Raw genomic sequence first — 21970 nt, 5'->3', positions numbered from 1 at the left:
TTTCAATGGCTTTTATCTTTTAAGGGTTATGGGGAAATTATCCCACTGTTTAGTCATTAAATCCCTGAGTTTTCCTTCTTATACAGCAGACCAAGTTTATAATGTTTTTCCTGCTGTGTTAAGCTTTAAGTTTTATTTACAGGTAATAACTGAGAAGCATCATTACCATACGACCTTAAAGGATTTTTCCAAAAATCATACACACTATACGTTGTTACAGGGATACTTATTATCATTAAATTTATTAAAATTATCTTGTTATCCCATGCCTTTTATTTAGACAATTTGTTTGCTGACCAGGTATGTCCTTTATCTGCAGCTCCTTTGTGCTGCTAGTTCTTTCCTTCCTTTATCATTTAGGTAATTTGCATTTTCACAGAAACTTCCTGCTTTTGGATTTAAAGCCATCAGCAGCTCAGAGACTCTATCTTAAAAGGAACACAATCAACTTTCACCAGAGTTTTGATTACTTTTAACTTCTGCTTCCAAAACACACAGCAATCTGAAAAAGAACACCCAACCTATTGTGGCTCCCTTTGGAGCCCTAATAGCATTTTAATTAAGTAGCATGGTATGTTTGCATTTCTTTTGCCCCTTCTACAATATACCCTGCACATGTTCTGGGGCAAATGCACATTTCTTCCATAGTTTAACTTCTATAACATTATCCAGATCCATTTTTACATAAGGTGTCACTATTTCTTTTTTTGCTTACAGAGTTTTCATGTACCTTTATCAAAGTGACAGTCTGATTACTCAGAGCCATTTTAAGACTCAGTGTTTCTAACATTGCTTCTTTTTGTTTTGTGCACCTCACCCCTGCTGTTGCTTCAGAGAGGCACTGTCTTTTTTTAATTTTTTTTTTTTACTACAACTCTCATCTGCTGTTTTGTTACAAAAACAAACAAACAAAAAACAAACAAACAAAAAGAATCCCTTTTTTTTTTTTTATATTCTCCTGATTTTGACTGCCCTGCTGCAGCCACAACTTAAAAACATTTTAAATTTTGTAAAGCATTGAGTTACCTTTTAAGGGTTAAATGCCAAATCCCAAAGCCAAACAACACTAATTACCTGTGTCTAGCAAAAAGGTCTGTCAGTTTTGCAACTTTGAATTAAAGAGTCAAATGGATTTTTAGTGGCATTATTTAAAACAAAAACAAAACTAACTGGTCCTTAGAACTTTACATATTTACACACACACAGACAGATACATACACGTTTTCTTTTCCTTAACATCCCTTCCACACTGCTCTGTTTTTTACATCTTACATTCCCTTTATACATTTGAGGCAGTTAAGTTCCAATAGAACCCTCTTATGTTCTTTTAGCAAATTTGACTAAATTGTCCAGTCAAATGATTTTAATCAGATAGTTTATTTTTGCCTGGCTAATTTACAGACATTCCTTTGGAAAAGGGCCCATTTTTCTTTCAGAATGGCTGCAAAGAAACCAAGAATGCTCTAACACTTTTCCTTTTTAACATTTTCGGTTAAAAGTTGTTTGGGTGAAATACAAAGTTTAACTGCTTAATTCCCTCCAGCCTCTGCAGAGTTAACTTTTTTTTTTTTTTTTTTTTTACTCTCTTTTCTCTTTGTAATTATGCCTGGCGGTACATAGTACCTTCTCCCCCTTTACCTGCCTCCCTCCAGCCTCTGCAGAGTTAACTTTTTCACTCTTTTTGTATTCCTGGAGTGCCTCTTTCACTATTTTCAGCTGGCTTTGGGTATTTGTAGCCAGCACCTTCCAATTGTCTGCTCCCTTTTCCATTTGTGCCTTTTCCTCTTTACATGAAGACAAGCGGAAGGAAGAATCCTTACATGCCTCCCACAACAACCAAATTGCTGCTGCATCTCTTTTGGCAGCACTAGAAGGTTTGTATATGAGGATATACTGAGCCAATCTATCCTCTAGGTCCGAAATAGTGCAGACATCAGCTAGGGCTTGTTTAGTCCAAGGACTGTGCCCACATTTTGAAGGATTTGTTTAAAAGGTGTAATTTCTTTAACAAAAGGTGAGGTTGGAGTTCCTTCTGACTCCATTCCTCCCTCTGGTACTGGCTTACCCTGTTTTCTTTTAAACATCTTAACATGGATATTTCAATCTCTTTGTCACTGCTGGTATTACTTAGCAAGTGACACAGCCTAGATTCTGAAATCATAGCTTAATCTATGCGTTTTTCCCCTGCTACCTTCCCGGAGGCCAGCAGGTCCCCTGCTACCTTCCCAGAGGCCAGCAGGTCCAGTTAACCTATTTCTCCCTGCTACCTTCTCGGAGGCCAGCAGGTCTGGTTAACCTGTTTCTCCCTGCTACCTTCTCGGAGGCCAGCAGGTCCGGTTAACCTGTTCTTCCCTGCTACCTTCTCGGAGGCCAGCAGGTCCCCTGCTACCTTCTCGGAGGCCAGCAGGTCTGGTTTAATCTGTTTTCCCTACTACCTTCTCGGAGGCCAGCAGGTCTGGTTTAATCTGTTTTTCCTGCTACCTTCTCGGAGGCCAGCAGGTCCCCTGCTACCTTCTCGGAGGCCAGCAGGTCTGGTTTAATCTGTTTTCCCTACTACCTTCTCGGAGGCCAGTAGGTCCCCTGCTACCTTCTCGGAGGCCAGCAGGTCTGGTTTAATCTGCTTTTCCTGCTACCTTCTCGGAGGCCAGCAGGTCTCCTGCTACCTTCTCGGAGGCCAGCAGGTCTCCTGCTACCTTCTCGGAGGCCAGCAGGTCTCCTGCTACCTTCTCGGAGGCCAGCAGGTCTCCTGCTACCTTCTCGGAGGCCAGCAGGTCCAGTTAACCTATTTCTCCCTGCTACCTTCTCGGAGGCCAGCAGGTCTGGTTAACCTGTTTCTCCCTGCTACCTTCTCGGAGGCCAGCAGGTCCGGTTAACCTGTTCTTCCCTGCTACCTTCTCGGAGGCCAGCAGGTCCCCTGCTACCTTCTCAGAGGCCAGCAGGTCTGGTTTAATCTGTTTTCCCTACTACCTTCTCGGAGGCCAGCAGGTCCCCTGCTACCTTCTCGGAGGCCAGCAGGTCTGGTTTAATCTGTTTTTCCTGCTACCTTCTCGGAGGCCAGCAGGTCCCCTGCTACCTTCTCGGAGGCCAGCAGGTCTGGTTTAATCTGTTTTCCCTACTACCTTCTCGGAGGCCAGTAGGTCCCCTGCTACCTTCTCGGAGGCCAGCAGGTCTGGTTTAATCTGCTTTTCCTGCTACCTTCTCGGAGGCCAGCAGGTCTCCTGCTACCTTCTCGGAGGCCAGCAGGTCTCCTGCTACCTTCTCGGAGGCCAGCAGGTCTCCTGCTACCTTCTCGGAGGCCAGCAGGTCTGGTTTAATCTGTTTTTCCTGCTACCTTCTCGGAGGCCAGCAGGTCTGGTTTAATCTAATAGAAATGCCTAGCTCACTAGAGCTGGTGGTGTGCACACCAATATTTACAATAACTGAGGTTTTTTACCAATATTCCCCCTTTCGCAATTCTCCACCAAAATGTTGTACCAATAAAATAAAAACCAGCAGGATCTTATTAAAGGGAAAAAGGCAAAATACCACATTTATTGTGAATACAGAAAGAATCATAGTAAGCAGTTAGTTATAGCTATAACATTCCATTCAATCTCATATTTATTCTCACATTCATTCATACAAACACACACATACACACCCACACACACAGGTTCTGCAAGGTTGTTATCATAGTTACCAGCCTTAGAGTTACTCATGCCAAGCCACTGGCCAGGTGGCCTGGACATGAGGAGGGAGCAGGGCCTTGTCAGATGCTCATCTGATGCTCCTGGAAGTTGGTTTTCAGAATCAGACCCCAAAGTTCTCACTTTTTAGAGTCTATTTTTATAGGAATTTCTTCCTATGCCAGTCTATGGGAATTGCTTCATCATGCTGTTACTGAATCAATCAGCAGATAGCACATTCCTGACGGCTCCAAGATGTTATCTCGTTCTTTGGTTCTCCCATTCTTGAGGCTGTTGGGTGGATTCCAGTCTGCCCTCCGGGGGGTGGGGGGGTCCTCTGGTTATTTCCACTTGACGCCTTCTTCAGCCAATGGACACTGGATTCTTAGGCTGGCACCTCCCTGATCATTCAGTTATTATCCACACCAAGCATCCATCCACATACATCCTCTATCTCTATTTTAATCACAATTGTTAATACAACAAAAGGGCATGAAAGTCTCTGGGTGCTGTTTCTGTTGTTAGAGTATTGTTTTGAGTCTCTCTCTCTGTGAACTGCTTTGAGAACAGACTCTGTCTTAGAATGTACTAACACAGTTAGCAGCTTGCAAGTTTCACACATAGAGGGAGAGAAAGAGTACCAAAAACCAAGAGACCTCTTAATTAGTAATACCCTGGAATTTGAACTATGGGGAATCAAACTCATTTGTGATTTTAATTCAGAACTTCTTTAATATGATCCAACACTCACCTCCATACTTGAATATTTCTGTAGGAATGCCATCAGATTCAGGAGCCCTGCAGTTCTTCATGGCACTGATTGCAGCATTGACGTCATCTAGTGCCTCGCCTGTGATGTTGGTCGGTGTGGGGAAAAGATCACTGAAATGCTGTCACCACCTCTGAAGGATTTCTCCTTTGTCAGTGACCATTGTTAGGCTGTCCACACTCTTCAAAGGCACTGTAGTGGTATGTGTAGAACCATATACATCTTTCAATGCAGCATAGAGGTCTTAGGTCTCATGACAGTCACCATAGCCCTGGATGCCATCTACTTTGGCATTCCACCATTGATCCTGCATGTCTCTAAGCTTAGACTGGATGTCATGACACAGATTCCTGTATATTATAACTGTGCCTACAAGGACATGGAATACAAGAATTTGCCAATGCATCTCATGTATTTTCAGATACCTGCCCTCAACACAACACTCTTCTCCCCAAAGCATTAAACACAGTATTTTAAAGGAAAAACTGTACCATGAATATTCATGCCATTATAACTTGAAGTGAGCTGTAGCTCACGAAAGCTTATGCTCAGATAAATTTGTTAGTCTCTAAGGTGCCACAAGTACTCCTTTTCTTTTAGCTGTTTTTAAATATTATTATACATCTCTTCCCTAATATAATCTATTGTCATTTTTGCTGCTTTGACCACCAGTGTGCATTGTGAGATGTTCTCATTGAGCTTTCCTAAGTGCTTATAGTTACTTTATAACCCATCAATATATACAAGTAATTCAAATTGTTCCTTCCAGTTACAAGGGAGCTTCCAGAGGTGATAATTTTGGAATTTTTCAGATCAGAGTGGGATTATCTGATAATAAAGTACCACATTTTCAGCAGGTGTTGAATATTTTCATACCTGCCATTGGCCTTCCTAGACCTGGTGCACTCTTACATTTTGTTATTGTAATTACATAGATTGACATGTTGGTATTATAATTGATCAAGGTCATGCAGTCTCTATAGGATCTGTGGAAACTGTTGCTTGATTGCTGTGACTTCATTAAAGTGCCACTGAGGGGAACCAAAATAGAGTTTGTTACACTGCTCACTGATCTATACATAATTTTTAAAAGCATTTGTGAAAATAAGCATTATTTAAGCCACTATGGTATTAAAATCCAACTATCAGGAATGGTAATAAATTCCAACACAATCAATATGGTGCTACCTATACATCTGTTAAACTCATACAGAAAAGAATGTATGCATGGAAAAACACTCATGGTGATATGCAGAAAGAGCGTTTACAGCATGTCCACTCTTAAATGACTATATGTTTGAAAATGCACAATGGTGTTTTCACAGTCAGAAAAAACTGTAATGGTGCCTTCTGGTATTTGGTTCTAGATAGGGCATATATTAATATTTTTATCTGCTTTAAACTGTATATGGCAATTGGGCTGCTGGAAATGATGAGAGGGGAAAATTGAACTTGTGAAGGTTGACCCTGTATCTCAGAGTTAGGGTATGTGAACACAGCTAAAGCTGTGTATAGGCTAGCCTACCTGAGAATTTAAATCCAGCTAGTGTGGATAATAGAACAGTGAAGACAGCTCAGTCTAGGCTTCCGCACGGTTAGTACAAGCCCAGTGCAGACCCCAGATACATACTTGGCTCACTAGCTGGCATTGACCCTATATCTCAGCAGAGGGCAAGAAGGTTTTCCTCAACTGATTGAAGAGGGATTTCCTGGCTGATAGCTTGGACACAAACTTGCTAAAGAAGGAGAGATGGTGAGGGCAGGAAATCCCCCATCCCAGCTCAGTCAGGAGAAGGGGGTTGAAGAGACTTTTGTGTTACTTGTGTGACAAATAACAAACATGTTATCTTTCTGGAAACCTGTTCTTGACCCCCTCTCTTTCTTTCTCTTTCTTTTTCTCTCAGTGTAGCAGAGGTTGCATTAGCCTTTACTAATCTCTAATTTAAAAGGCTGGAGTTATATTAACTGCTTGTTATATAATACAAAGGCAAATAGTGATTCAAAAAAAAAAAACTGAAAGAGGAAACTGGATAAAGAAATAAAGTATATTCAGTTATCCACCACTAATACACAACACAGGAATATGAAACTTGCATTGCAAGTTTAGTTGATAAATGAAAGATGAGAAGCAGCAGGGTGTGAACAAAATAGGTTTTGAGTAACTGTGAACAGAAAGGAAAGGAGTACTTGTGGCACCTTAGAGACTAACCAATTTATCTGAGCATTAGCTTTCGTGAGCTACAGCTCACTTCATCGGATTTCAACAGAAGAATTCCAGGAACAGCAAGAGTGACAGGGATAATAATTAAGCAGGGAATTTATCTTTACAATATTTTCACCAATATATTCAAAACAGACAGAGAGACCTATCCTGATACAAATCTTGTTTAAAGAACTATTTTTAATCGCAAGATATGATAAGTTCTCCTGCTGTTACATTTGCATGGAAAATTATAGTGCAGTGACAGCTAGGATGTGTGTTCCATAAATTGCAGAGATTCACACCTCCCTTGGACTATTACATTAATTTCTACCTAGAAGACTTAAGCAACTTGAAGAGAATTCAGAGAAGACTAACAAAAATTATCAGGAGGATGGAGGGCCTGCCTTACGAAGTAAGATTAAAATTTACGGGTTCAAGTAACAACTAAGGAGACACTTGGTAACAGACTACAAATATTTGAAGGGAATAAATACCAAGGAGGGAAAGGAGTTACAGAGGAATCAAGAAGGGGGAGGAGTTGCAGAGGAATAAAAAGTGTAATGGGAATAAATGAAGAAAAAGAAATGCAGGAAAATTTCCCTGATGATAATATGTATTAGGCTGTGATATAGTCAAAAGAAGTGATGGATGCCAAATCACTTGGGCATTTAAAATTAGGCTGAACAAATCATTAGAAAATGTGCCGTAGTTTACACTCCTGCACAGGAAGGGAGAAAGACTGGTTGATCTAGTACAGTGGTTTTCAACCTGTGGTTCACAGACCCAGGGGAGTCCGCAGACTATGTCTAATATTTCCAAAGGGGTCTGCCCCTCCATTTGAAACTTTTTTAGGAGTCCTCAAATGAAAAAAGGTTGAAAACTTCTGATCTACTAGGTTTTTTCCATCTGTAACTTCAATGATATAATTCTGAATCTCACTCTTTCTTGGAGCCATACCATATTCTTCTGTGTGAGCAGGGCACAATGCCCTGTGAGTCCCCAGAGAGTGCAGCCACTGCACCAACTTTGAAGAAAATGCAGAACATGCTCCCTCTTCAAAAGACCAGCTTTACAGTCTAGTCAGTGCACAGTGGGAGATGGAGCATGGTCTGAAACCCTTCAGAGAGTCAAATGCTATTACAGACATTAACCTCACACCATCCTTACACTGCAAATATGTCTGGGTCTTATATATCCCCCCTCCCTCCCAATCTTTGTTCACTTACAGATTCATAGATTTTAATGCCACAAGGCACCACTTTGATAATTTAATCTGATCTCCTGCAGAATAGAGCCTATAGAGTTCACGTGATTCCTGCATCTTGACTTTTATTATTGTACTTTTTCAACTCATGATATTGCAAGAAAATCAAATTCCACCCATTTCCATCAAAAGAAAACAGTCTCAACAGAAAATGCCTCTGGCTAATAATCACTTTACACCGTCTATGGATTTGCTAAGGAAATTCCTCCCCAGGCAAGTTATGTACATTAAAGAAGCTTCCCCTCCCATTAAGAAATCCTAGAGCCCTTCCTTTATGGCAGCTGATCTCCCTTGGTCCAATTTTTAAAAAGCAAGGCCACTCTTCTCATCTGTAGATAATAAGCTTCCAATTTTGTATCATCACGATCATCTTACCAGGAAAAACATTTTCCGGTGTATAAAGTTATTGTGTGTGGTGTATTTTGTTTGTTTCTTTTGATCAGTTAGGTAAGGCTTTTATAACAAGGATTCTACAGCTGTTAAGGGACAGATTTGGATAACCTTATTCATGCTGACTAGCATCTTACTCCTGAAAGTCAGTGGGACTGCTTGTGGACTAAGTTGTTTCTCATCGTCAGTAAAGCTAGCAGAATCTGTCCCTAGACCTTTAGCAAGAAATATAGTTTCTCTTGTGTTGATCCCATGCATGCTGTACAAGTTCTCCCTCTACTTTTGAGTATATTGTGCCAAAATTACACTATTTTCCACAAACCAGTGATTACTAGTAGCTGGTGGTCAGTGATTACTAGTAGCAGAGTAGTCTCCACAGTACATTTTATGAAGAATTTCAGGAGCAATTTGCCCATCCCCATACTGAAAGATATGAAGTATAAAGCCTGTATCACAGACACATGTTCAGAGTTAGGTACCAAAACTCTGTCCATTTAGCTCTAAGAGTATTACACAATTGTAGTTTTGTCCTCAGAATTCTGTCTTGCTTTCCCTTCATTATGAATCAGAGCTACAGAAAGTAAGAACTGAAACATTTGTAAATATTCCTTAAAATATATGAAGCCACTTAAAAAGTCCCATTTTTGTTGTGGTCAAAATATATGATTTCTGAAATTCACACTGAAAGCAGGAAAAGGTTAAATTACAACTAGTCAAACCTGTAAACTGTCTACATTAGCTGATTTACAATTTAGATTATGTGTTTAAAAGTCCTGGGTTGGGTGGGGAGGGACATTATTGCTTGGAATCTGATCTGCCTATAAACAACTTCATGAATTCTGGTGCCACACATCTGAAAACACATCTGTTTCCTTAATCAGCATAATATTCTGAATCTGTAAAATTAAAAGTAATGAACAAATTCCCTGCTAACCCAGCAATTAGGAATATTTTATTCATTAAAATTCTTTTCCTGTTTTTACTCAGGTGAAACTCTCCCACTGAGGCCAATGGGAATTATGACTGAATAAGGGCTGCAGGAGAATTCCCTTTATTTTGCCATTATATTAAAGGAAAATTGACAACCTCAAACTTGAGCTACTTGAAAAAGGCTTTGTTTATGCCAGACTTTTGTTGGTAAAACTTTTGTCATTGAGGTGTGAAAAAAACACACCCACACCCCAAGCAACAAAAGTTTTACAGACGAAAAGCACCAGTGTGAACAGCGCTTTGTCAGCAGGAGAGCTCTCCTGCCGACAAAGCTACCGCTGCTCTCTGGAGGTGCACGTTTTTTGTCGGTGGGAGAGCTCTCTCCTGCTGACAAACAGCGGCTATACTGTGCGCCTTCTAGTGGCACGGCTATAGCAGCACAGCTGTGCCACTAAAAGGTGCGTAATGTAGACGTAGCCTAACGCCCTCTGTTACATGCAGGTAGAACTTTGTGTCTGCATAGAGTTCCATGTTCTGCAGTGGCTCAGGGATCTGCCCGCATCTAGCAGTTTGCAGGATAGGAACCTATTAAAGTAATTTTAAATAAATGCACTATTCCATCATCAAAATCTTAAAAATAAAATAATACTGATATGTTGGACACACAAGGAGCATTCCCAAAAGCACTCAGCATTTGCCTGATTGGGAGTTTTGCCACCGATTTCAATGGGAACAGAGCTTGGCCAATGTTGAGGTCTTCTGAAAATTCCACTTACAAATAAAACTCTCCTGTGGCAAAAATAACAAAAGGAATTCAGAGCAGCACATGCCATTATCTGGGTTGGGCTGACATTATCAATTAAGGGGTGCACAGAGAAATACCCAAAAAAGTCATGCTGATTTCCAGCTCGCTTTGAAACATAGGGAACAAAATCAAAGTTTATCACATGGAACAGTACGAAACTCTGTCCACTGACTATTGAGGGCTTTGGAGTAGTCTTTCAGTTGTAAGGAGAGAGAAATATTAATTCCAAACTTCCAAGTGCTTATCACAAACACCAGTGGATTTTAAAGTAAAAAACAAATTAAAAAAATCACAACCTTTATAGTGACCTGTGATGGGGTGCGCATACCCCGCATTAGCCAAGACAGGGTTAAACCCGCAGTAGGGACAGCGGAAGTCCTGCCCCCTAGGCCGAACTGGGCATGCTCCAGATGCTGCAGCAGTATAAAGGGAGGAAACCCAGATCATTTGGGTCTGGCTGCAGTAGGGGAAGGACTTGTGCTGGGAGCTCCTGCTAAGGACTGGCTATGGCCCATGCCTGCAGAGACCAGAGGCATCAGGGGAAGACTTGGACCCCTGCAACCAACAGAGCCCTGGGAAGTGACCTGTGCAGCGAAGTGTGGAGACCCCAAAGCCTCATGGAATGCCACACTAGAGACAATGGATAATGGTAGGAAGTGACCAGGGGGGTGACGGAGTGGTATCTTGCACCTGGGTAAGCTCAGTGTGTTTCAGTGAGATTCCCCACTGAGCCAGTGGTAGACCTCTCTGCCACTGCTAGGGCCCTGGTTTGGGACCAAGAGGAGTTGGGTGGACCTGGGCTGCCCTGTCTGGACTGCCAGTGCTCCCCCTCCCCCTTTTTGTTGGTGGCCTCTCAGGTACTGGCTGCTAGGCCATGCTGCCCTGCCCACAAGGGTTGCTCTATGGACTCTGGCCACTAGGCCACACTGCCCTGGGCACCAGGGCTATTACTTTTGCTCTGGTCCTTAGGCCCCGGGGTGGCGAGGTTGGAGATGGACAAGCAGACTTGTCCACATACCCGCTGCATCCTCCTTTCAGGATGGGGTGTACATACACCACCACATGACCATTTTGGAAAGTAAAATGAGTAAAAAACAGAAATGCCGTATTTAAAAAACTATATTCTTAGGTGTGCCTTATTTGTGAATCTGTGTGTGTGTGTGGGGGGGGGGGAAATGAGATTATTAACTGCATATTTTTTTTATACAAAATGAGATGAGACTGTGGCTTTGTTTGTTTTTGTGTATGAGAAGTTGTATTACCCTGTTCTAATGGGCTAACTGGGGAGCTTATTTGCTTAATCCAATGATGGTGTGATTAGTGGTCAAGTTCAAAAAGGAAAATCCTCCTAAAATAGGAAAAATGAGGATTCCTCGTTCTTTCTGCTGATCCAGACTAACACGGCTACCACTCTAAAACAGGAAAACTCTCTTCAGATATTTATAGATCAGGGTAATCATCTGGGACAGAGTCTGTAAAAAGGGGGGTTCTGTGGTGCTATATCCTGACCCGCTATTACGACAGACTCCCCCTCTTTGTGCCAACTGTGAGTCAGTGAACCTCTGCCAGGCTATTCCTTTTTCTTCTTTTTACCTCTGCATCCTTTTTTCACAGCAGCCTGCAAAGCCCAGAGGTCTGCTTTGCCTATTCGACAGTAAGGGACATATTCCCCTGTTGCTAAGGAGATTACTTGTGTCTGTGTGTGTGTGTGCAGCAAAAATGTGGGGCACGCTGGGCTGCAAAGAAAGACTGGATCCAGATCGGGGTATTGCAACGCAGCACAGCTCGCGATGACTGTAAAAATCCTGCATTCCAAAGGCAGTGGCTTCTCGTTTTCATATGAATGACTGTAGATTGTTACTCAGGATTTATCCAGGTGAAGAAATTTTCACCCCGGAGGAATAAGGTTTTCTAATTTCAGTTCTTTTCTTAAATGTCCTTCCTCGTTTAAGAAACAAACAAACTTTGAATAAGGTCTCCTCAAGACGCTGTTTCTAACAAACCTCAGTAGGCATATTGGCATATGAAAAAGGAAATCGGCCTTTTCTTCTTGTATTGATTTTCCACTTATAGTAAGTGCAAGGATTCTGTCTTCCTAAAATGAAGGATCAAAGTAATCACATTTCCTTTATAACCTGATGAATATTTTCCCCATGGAATCATTCCACCTATGAAAAACAACATAGCCAATAATGTTTAAAATCAAGTTGAGGGTATACTCCAAACTCTGAATGCTGCATTCTTGAATATTTGAAATGATTTAGCACTTGGCAGCTGTATCTTGCTGTGTACTTATATGCGTAATACATTTAAAAGACTGAGCTTCTGGTTAAAAACCTCCCACACAGCTAGGAAGCACAAGACAAGGTTGGCAATGCCTCCCTGGATCTTGACAAGTTAGGCTAGGTGTTTGTTCCTCAAGGCAATTTCCTCAAGGACAAGTGAGAATGGAAATAAAAATAATCACAGACACCTTTCACCACTGTGTAAGTAAGCACAGCTAGAGTGACAGAGCTGCACTGCAGGGTCTCAAGGACAGCTAGTAAAACTGTCAATCTGGGCATATATGTATGGAAATGATTAAGTTGAATTGTAATTTTCCCAATAATTATATGAAGGATCTGTGTACAGGTGACAGCAGTGCTCCAGTAAAGGTACATTCCATTACAACTAAACAGCAGGAAAGCGAGCCTCCTACAAACAATGATTTAATGGACTCAACAGACAGAGTGAGAACTTTCTTTGTAGAGAAAGAAATAATCCCTAACCCTCCAATGCATAGAAATAACTTCTTCAGACCTCAGTACATTCCAGCTGATATTGAATTGCCTAAAAAGCTCAAGTCATTATTAGAATATTATTCCAGAAAAAATGCAAAGTGCCCCAAGATAATTCTTTAGAACAGAAGAAGAGAGGAGTCTCAAGTGCTTCCCTTTCCTGATTCATGACTACCCATTAAACAGTTTGGGGAAATTTACTCTTTGATAGTTGGTGTACAAAAACATTAGTATTAGGCTGTAGGATAACAATCAGCAGCCCTTTATCCTAACACATAAAGGGTGACCCTTTCAGACAGCTGTACTTTTCACAAAATGAGCTTAAAATGTGATTATAACACTTATAGGACTTGTGCCAAATGGAAGATGACAGGTTTCAGAGTAACAGCCGTGTTAGTCTGTATTCGCAAAAAGAAAAGGAGTACTTGTGGCACCTTAGAGACTAACCAATTTATTTGAGCATGAGCTTTCGTGAGCTACAGCTCACTTCATCGGATGCATACCGTGGAAACTGCAGCAGACTTTATATATACACAGAGAATATGAAACAATACCTCCTCCCACCCCACTGTCCTGCTGGTAATAGCTTATCTAAAGTGATCACCAGGTTGGGCCATTTCCAGCACAAATCCAGGTTTTCTCACCCTCCACCCCCCCACACAAATTCACTCTCCTGCTGGTGATAGCCCATCCAAAGTGGAAGATGCTAAGAGATGGTGGCTCTCGAAAGAGGCAAGTGATTGGGGATCTTTGCATCTATGATGGCATCCCTTTTTTCTTATATCTGGACTCAAGAACCCACAACAATTTTTTTATTGAAAGAAGGATATGAGATTGGTCAAAAAAGAACTTAAGCCTAAACACCAACAGCACATACCCACAACCCACAGCCCCAGCACTTAAAATGTTCTAATTGCTGCAGCTGACCTAATGTACTATCTCACTGAATGAGAAAAGAGGCAATCCTAGGGATCCAGGACTGAAACTATATGGACTTTGTTGATTAATGCTAAAAAACTTGATTTCTCTCCAGAAACAAATATGTTCCCTACAGCTTCTGCATTCTGAGTTAGCTGGAGGCTTTGAGTGCCCTTAAGACTAGCCTCATGGATCAGACTCTCAAAGGTATTTAGGTGCATAAAGATGCAAATAGATGTCTTAGTAGGATTTCTATAAGCTCCTAAAGAAATTAGGTGCTGAACTCCCATTAGAATCAATGGAAATTAGTCACCTAACCTGCTTAGCTGCTTTTGTAAATTCTAGTAGATGCTTATCTGTATCTTTAGGTGCCTAAATACCTTTGAAAATCTGGCCTATGGCAGCACACTACAAAAGACCAAGTGGGGCAAGTCTGCAAGAGATATGGCAATGGTCACCTTATCAGATGCAAACCAAGAAAAGACTATTTTGACCATAGATATGGAATCCAGGAGCAGTTGGTGAGCAAAAAATACTTGCAAAATATAAACCTTGTGGACAAAGGGCATTTGAACCTCCTCAGCAGGCATAGGTATCCCCACCCCCTTTCAGTTGACTTCCTTATCCTACTAGCATCACCTCTCTCTTATCTGGAATACGCTTCAGGCAATTTGCTCTTATTTAAATCTTTATTTTGACCACAGGCCCCAGGGAAGTAAAAACAGTGCATTGTCTTGGGCAGATAAGGAGTTGTGCCGTACACATACCAATAGCATCACAGGCCATATCATCATCATTATAATGCAGGAAAAACAGAAGTGTACGGCAAATATTTCTATTCTGCATTGGGGATAAAAATAGATGATGCAGTAACTTTATAGGAGGATGATAATGAAAAGTATTTCTATTCCACTAGTACCTCAGGAGGATGTTAAATAGCGCCCACTAAAGTTATAACATTCAAAAACCAGTTGGAGAACACTTCAATCTCTCTAGTCACTCGATTACAGACCTAAAAGTGGCAATACTTCAACAAAAAAACTTCAAAAACAGACTCCAACGAGAGACTGCTGAATTGGAATTAATTTGCAAACTGGATACAATTAACTTAGGCTTGAATAGAGACTGGGAGTGGATGGGTCATTACACAAAGTAAAACTATTTTCCCATGTTTATCCCTCCCCCCCCACCACTGTTCCTCAGAAGTTCTTGTCAACTGCTGGAAATGGCCCACCTTGATTATCATAGAATCATCGAAGATCAGGGTTGGAAGGTACCTCAGGAGGTCATCTAGTCCAACCCCCTGCTCAAAGCAGGACCAATCCCCAACTAAATCATCCCAGCCAGGGCTTTGTCAAGCCTGACCTTAAAAATTCCTAAGGAAGGAGATTCCACCACCTCCCTAGGTAAAAAACTACAAAAGGTTTCCCCCCGTCCTGCTGGTAATAGCTCACCTTAAGTGATCACTCTCGTTACAGTCTGTATGGTAACACCCATTGTTTCGTGTTCTCTATGTACATAAATCTCCCCACTCTATTTTCCACTGAATGCATCCGATGAAGTGAGCTGCAGCTCATGAAAGCTTATGCTCAAATAAATTGGTTAGTCTCTGAGATGCCACAAGTCCTCCTTTTCTTTTTGCAAATACAGACTAACACGGCTGCTACTCTGAAACTTGCCACTAAAGTTAGACATTTTTAAATCAGCAGGTCCAGATAACTAGCATCCAAGAGTTTTGGAAGAGCTGGCTGAGGAGCTCACTGACCCATTAATGTTGATTTTCAGTAAGTCTTGTTATACAGGGGAAGTTCCAGAAGTCTGGGAGAGAGCTAATGGGCCAATATTTGAAAAGAGTAAATGGAATGACCTCAGTAATTATAGCCTGTGAGCCTGACATTGACCCTGGGCAAGATAATGGAGTGGCTGATATAGGGCTCGATTTATTTAAAAAAAAAAATCAAAGGTGGGTAATGAGATTAATGCCAATCAATGTGGGTTTAAGAAAGCAGATCCTGTCAACCTAACTTGATATTTTCTTTTTTTACAAGAATGCAAGTTTGGTTGACAAGTTCTGTAAGACATTTGACTTGGTACTGCACAACATTCTGATTAAAAAAACTAGAATGATATAAATTAACATGGAACAAATTAAATGGATTGAAAGCTGGGTAACTGATAGGTCTGAAAATTTAACAGTAAATGGGGAATGATCATTCAGCTCATGTGTTGCTACTGCTGTCCCTGAGAGATTTGTCATGGTCCCTACTCGCATTAACATTTTTATCAATGACCTGGAAGAAAACATAATCATCACTGAAAGTTTGCAGATGATGCAAAAATTGAGGGAGTGGTAAATAAGGATGAGGACAGTTCACTGATACAGTGCAATCTGAATTCCACAGTAATTTGAGCTCAAGCAAACAATATGCATTTAATACAGCTAAATGTAAATGTATATATCTAAGAACAAACAATGTAGGCCATACTTACAGGATGGGGGACTCTAGCCTGGAAAGCAGTGACACTGAAAAATTTGGGGGGTGCTGGTGGATAATTAGCTGAACATGAGTTCTCAGTGCAATGTTGTGGTCAAAAGAGATAATGTAATCCTTGAATGCATAAACAGGGGACTCTTGAGTAAGAGCAGAGAGGTTATTTAACTCTGGGTTTGGCATTAGAGTGGCTTCTGTTGGAATACTGTGTCCAGTTCTGGTGTCCACAATTCAAGAAGAATATTGAGAAATTGGAGAGGGTTCAGAGAAGTGCCATGAGAATGATTAAAGAATGAGAAAACATGCCTTATAGTGATAGATTTAGTGCCGTGAATCTATTTAGCTTCACAAAGAGAAGGTTAAGGGGTGACTTGATTGCAGTCTATAAGTACCTACATGGGGAACAACTACTTGATAATGGACTGGTTTCAGAGTAGCAGCTGTGGTAGTCTGTATCCTCAAAAAGAAAAGGGGTACTTGTGGCACTTAAAGACTAAGGTGCCACAAGTACTCCTTTCCTTTTTGTTGATAATGGACTGACTCTCTAATCTAGCTGGGAAAGGTATAACATGATCCAATAGCTGGAAGCTGCAGCTAGACTAATTCAGACAGGAAATAAGGTGTGTATTTTTAACAGTGAGGGTAATTAATCATTGGAACACTTTACCAAGGGTCATGATAGATTCTCCATTACTGACCATTTTAAAAACAAGACTGGATATTTTCTAAAAAATCTGCCCCAGGAACTATTTTGTGGAAGTTCTATGGCCTTTATTGTCAGGAGGTCAGATTGGATGACCACAATGGTTCCTTCTAGCCTTGGAATCTATGAATCTCGCTGTTTCCCCCAGAAAACTCTTGCACATACAAGGAGATATGCAATTAAAATAACATTAAGTAATTAAGGCTAGATTGTGTGCCTCTTAGTCAAGCTGGTGAGCACCTAATAGCAAAAGAGCTCCTACTGACAAAATGAGACTGCTTGTGTGAATAAGTGCTAAGGGTTGCTCAGTCTAACATACCATAAATAACACACTCAATTCTATTTGAGCATGAGCTTTCGTGAGCTACAGCTCGCTTCATCAGATGCATGCCGTGGAAACTGCAGCAGACTTTATATATACACAGAGAATATGAGAAAATACCTCCTCCCACCCCATTGTCCAGCTGGTAATAGCTTATCTAAAGTGATCATCAGGTGGGCCATTTCCAGCACAAATCTAGGTTTTCTCACCCTCCACCCCCCCACACAAATTCACTCTCCTGCTGGTGATAGCCCATCCAAAGTGACAACTCTTTACACAATGTGCATGATTGTGTATATATAAAGTCTGCTGCAGTTTCCACGGCATGCATCTGATGAAGTGAGCTGTAGCTCACGAAAGCTCATGCTCAAATAAATTGGTTAGTCTCTAAGGTGCCACAAGTACTCCTTTTCTTTTTGCAAATACACACTAACACGGCTGTTACTCTGAAACACTCAATTCTGTCTATTTTATTAGAATCCAGAGAGAACTAATTTGTATAGTTTACAATGTAACAAGTTAAGTCACACCCGAGTATGGCAGCAGTGTGATGCATAATAGTGCTATAATATATCAGACTACAGAGTCTCTGGGCCACATATTGCATGTGGCCTATAAATCTGCACCTCTGAAATGTGCACTTTTGGGTGATGAAAATGTTTGTGCATCCAAACCTCAGGCTTGTATGTTTAAATCAAAATTTTGGGATATGCAAATACTGATGGACCCAAAACCGTGCCAAAAAATGCAGGCAAACCACTTTTTACATGTATATTTTGGGACCAATCTGAGGGCATGTCAACCTTATAATTAAAACCTCTGATCTGTGTAGATGCTTGCCTTCTGCTCTAGTCTCTGCATGCAGGGAGTGATTAATCTGCTTTTCCTATGAGGGCCAACTTGCTATGCTTGCTGGCTCCTGGCTAGATTTGTTTCAGAGTAACAGCCGTGTTAGTCTGTATTAGCAAAAAGAAAAGGAGTACTTGTGGCACCTTAGAGACTAACCAATTTATTTGAGCATAAGCTTTCATGAGCTATAGCTCACTTCATCGGATGCATACTGTGGAAAGTGTAGAAGATCTTTTATACACACAAAGCATGAAAAAATGCCTCCCCCCACCCCACTCTCCTACTGGCAATAGCTTATCTAAAGTGACCACTCTCCTTACAATTTGTATGATGATCAAGGTGGGCCATTTCCAGCACAAATCCAGGGTTTAACAAGAACGTCTGAGGAGGGGGGAGGGTGGGGTTAGGAAAAAACAAGGGGAAACAGGCTACCTTGCATAATGACTTAGCCACTCCCAGTCTCTATTCAAGCCTAAGTTAATTGTATCCAATTTGCAAATGAATTCCAATTCAACAGTCTCTCGCTGGAGTCTGGATTTGAAGTTTTTTTGTTGTAATATAGCAACTTTCATGTCTGTAATCGCGTGACCAGAGATTGAAGTGTTCTCCGACTGGTTTATGAATGTTATAATTCTTGACATCTGATTTGTGTCCATTTATTCTTTTACGTAGAGACTGTCCAGCTTGACCAATGTACATGGCAGAGGGGCATTGCTGGCACATGATGGCATATATCACATTGGTGGATGTGCAGGTGAACAAGCCTCTGATAGTGTGGCTGATGTTATTAGGCCCTGTGATGGTGTCCCCTGAATAGATATGTGGGCACAGTTGGCAACGGGCTTTGTTGCAAGGATAGGTTCCTGGGTTAGTGGTTCTGTTGTGTGGTATGTGGTTCCTGGTGAGTATTTGCTTCAGGTTGGGGGGCTGTCTGTAGGCAAGGACTGGCCTGTCTCCCAAGATTTGTGAGAGTGTTGGGTCATCCTTCAGGATAGGTTGTAGATCCTTAATAATGCGTTGGAGGGGTTTTAGTTGGGGGCTGAAAGTGACGGCTAGTGGCGTTCTGTTATTTTCTTTGTTAGGCCTGTCCTGTAGTAGGTGACTTCTGAGAACTCTTCTGGCTCTATCAATCTGTTTCTTCACTTCAGCAGGTTGGTATTGTAGTTGTAAGAATGCTTGATAGAGATCTTGTAGGTGTTTGTCTCTGTCTGAGGGTTGGAGCAAATGCAGTTGTATCTCAGAGCTTGGCTGTAGACGATGGATCGTGTGGTGTGGTCAGGGTGAAAGCTGGAGGCATGTAGGTAGGAATAGCGGTCAGTAGGTTTCCGGTATAGGGTGGTGTTATGTGACCATCGTTTATTAGCACTGTAGTGTCCAGGATGTGGATCTCTTGTGTGGACTGGACCAGGCTGAGGTTGATGGTGGGATGGAAATTGTTGAAATCATGGTGGAATTCCTCAAGGGCTTCTTTTCCATGGGTCCAGATGATGAAGATGTCATCAGTGTAGTGCAAGTAGAGTAGGGGCGTTAGGGAATGAGAGCTGAGGAAGCGTTGTTCTAAGTCAGCCATAAAAATGTTGGCATACTGTGGGGCCATGCGGGTACCCATAGCAGTGCCGCTGATCTGAAGGTATACATTGTCCCCAAATGTAAAATAGTTATGGGTAAGGACAAAGTAACAAAGTTCAGCCACCAGGTTAGCCATGACATTATCGGGGACAGTGTTCTTGACGGCTTGTAGTCCATCTTTGTGTGGAATGTTGGTGTAGAGGGCTTCTACATCCATAGTGGCAAGGATGGTGTTATCAGGAAGATCACCGATGGATTGTAGTTTCCTCAGGAAGTCAGTGGTGTCTCGAAGGTAGCTGGGAGTGCTGGTAGCGTAGGGCTGGAGGAGGGAGTCTACATAGCCAGACAATCCTGCTGTCAGGGTGCCAATGCCTGAGATGATGGGGCACCCAGGATTTCCAGGTTTATGGATCTTGGGTAGTAGATAGAATATCCCAGGTCGGGGTTCTAAAAGATCTTCTACACTTTCCACAGTATGCATCCGATGAAGTGAGCTGTAGCTCACGAAAGCTTATGCTCAGATAAATTGGTTAGTCTCTAAGGTGCCACAAGTACTCCTTTTTCTTTTGGCTAGATTTGGTGGTTTGAATTCCTCTAACTTTAGACCCTAGAGGGGCTGGTACCTTATTTTAAAATAAGTACAAATCCTCATGAGTACTACAAATACTTCAAAAGTCCCATGTAGTTCATGACAAATATGCCCCGAAGTAGCAAACAGAAACAACTTGAGCAGCCTGAGTCTAGCCCAAAGTCACATAGCAAGTCTTCAGCACAGCCAGGAATACAACTCAGCTCTCCTGTTTCTCAGTCATGTGTGCTTACCAGTAGAGCATGCTCCTAGAAATATGCCATTTGAAACTCGAGCTGTGAAACCTTAGGGTGCCATTAAGCACTGGTGATTGGCTGTAAGCTCTAGAGCAGAGATTGACAACCTCTGGCACGCGGCCTGTCAGGGAAATCTGCTGGCAGGCCGGGACAGTTTGTTTACCTGCAGCATCCACAGGATCGGCCGATCGCAGCTCCCACTAACTGTGGTTCGCCGTTCCAAGCCAATGGGGGCTGCGGAAACCGTCACGGGCTGGGAAATGTGCTGGCTGCTGCTTTCCGCAGCCCCCATTGGCCTGAAATGGCAAACCACAGTCAGTGGGAGCTGCGATCAGTGGAACCTGCGGATGCTGCAGGTAAACAAACATCCCAGTCTGCCAGCAGATTTCCCTGACGGACCGTGTGCCAAACATTGCCCATCCCTGTTCTAGAGCAAAGCTGGGCAAAAAAAAATTTTTTTCCAAATAGTAAACTCACTGACAAATTTCAGAGTAACAGCCGTGTTAGTCTGTATTTGCAAAAAGAAAAGGAGTACTTGTGGCACCTTAGAGATTAACCAATTTATTTGAGCATAAGCTTTCGTGAGCTACAGCTCATGAAGTGAGCTGTAGCTCACGAAAGCTTTTTCACTGACAAATGCATTTTTCGGAATCCTGAAAAGATTTGTATTTGAATTCAGGTCAAATTCTCTGAACAGTTTTGGCTGAAGAAACCCAACAAACATATATATTTTGAAATGTCAAAATAGTTTATTTTCACATTTTTGAAACAGACCATTTTGATGTTTCGTTTTGAAAATGTCAATTGGAATGAAATTTCATTTCAGATGTTCTGATTGAATTGACATTTTCCTTAACAAACATCATTTGTTTCAGTTATTTGTTTTGACAAGAAACAAACCAAATTCAGAAATGATTTGGAATAAACTGAAATGGGTGGGGAGGGGGAGGAAGGGGGGTCAGTTTGGCCACCAAACTGAAAAATCAGCTAATGGCTGAGCTCTATTCTAGAGATTCTGGAAATAGATGCCACCAAAACACTTTCAGAATGGAAAGGGTGGGGGAATTGCAAGGGCAAGTAGTAAATGTTTCAAGTCATTGGTGAGCTGGGCTGCCCAACTTCCCAAGTGAAAAATAGTAGTTTTCTGCCCAAGTGGTTTGCAAGATGTCAGATATTAACATCTGAGAGTGGTGCCTGAGTCTAAGCAGTACTTTTTTGTCACTGGCCCAGCACTGAAAACAGCCTTGGTTCTGCTGAAGCAGCTTTAGTACCACACACAAGGTAAACCAGCCTCTAAGATCAATTTCTTATTTTGAGAAAGTCAAGTTTATCTGCAATCATCTCTTTTATGCTATAAAATACCAAGGATCAACTGTGTCCTTATAGATTGCAAAGTTGTTATCTAGGCTCTGAAGAAGAATATTTGTTATCTGCTTGGAAATACAAACATTTCTCTCATTCACACACACATACAGAGAAATCACCAGTC

Source organism: Lepidochelys kempii, chromosome 5 (genome assembly GCF_965140285.1).
Source record: "Lepidochelys kempii isolate rLepKem1 chromosome 5, rLepKem1.hap1, whole genome shotgun sequence".
Classification (NCBI taxonomy): domain Eukaryota; kingdom Metazoa; phylum Chordata; order Testudines; family Cheloniidae; genus Lepidochelys; species Lepidochelys kempii.
The sequence above is the reverse complement of the archived record's forward strand: the minus strand, read 5'-3'. Positions refer to the sequence as shown.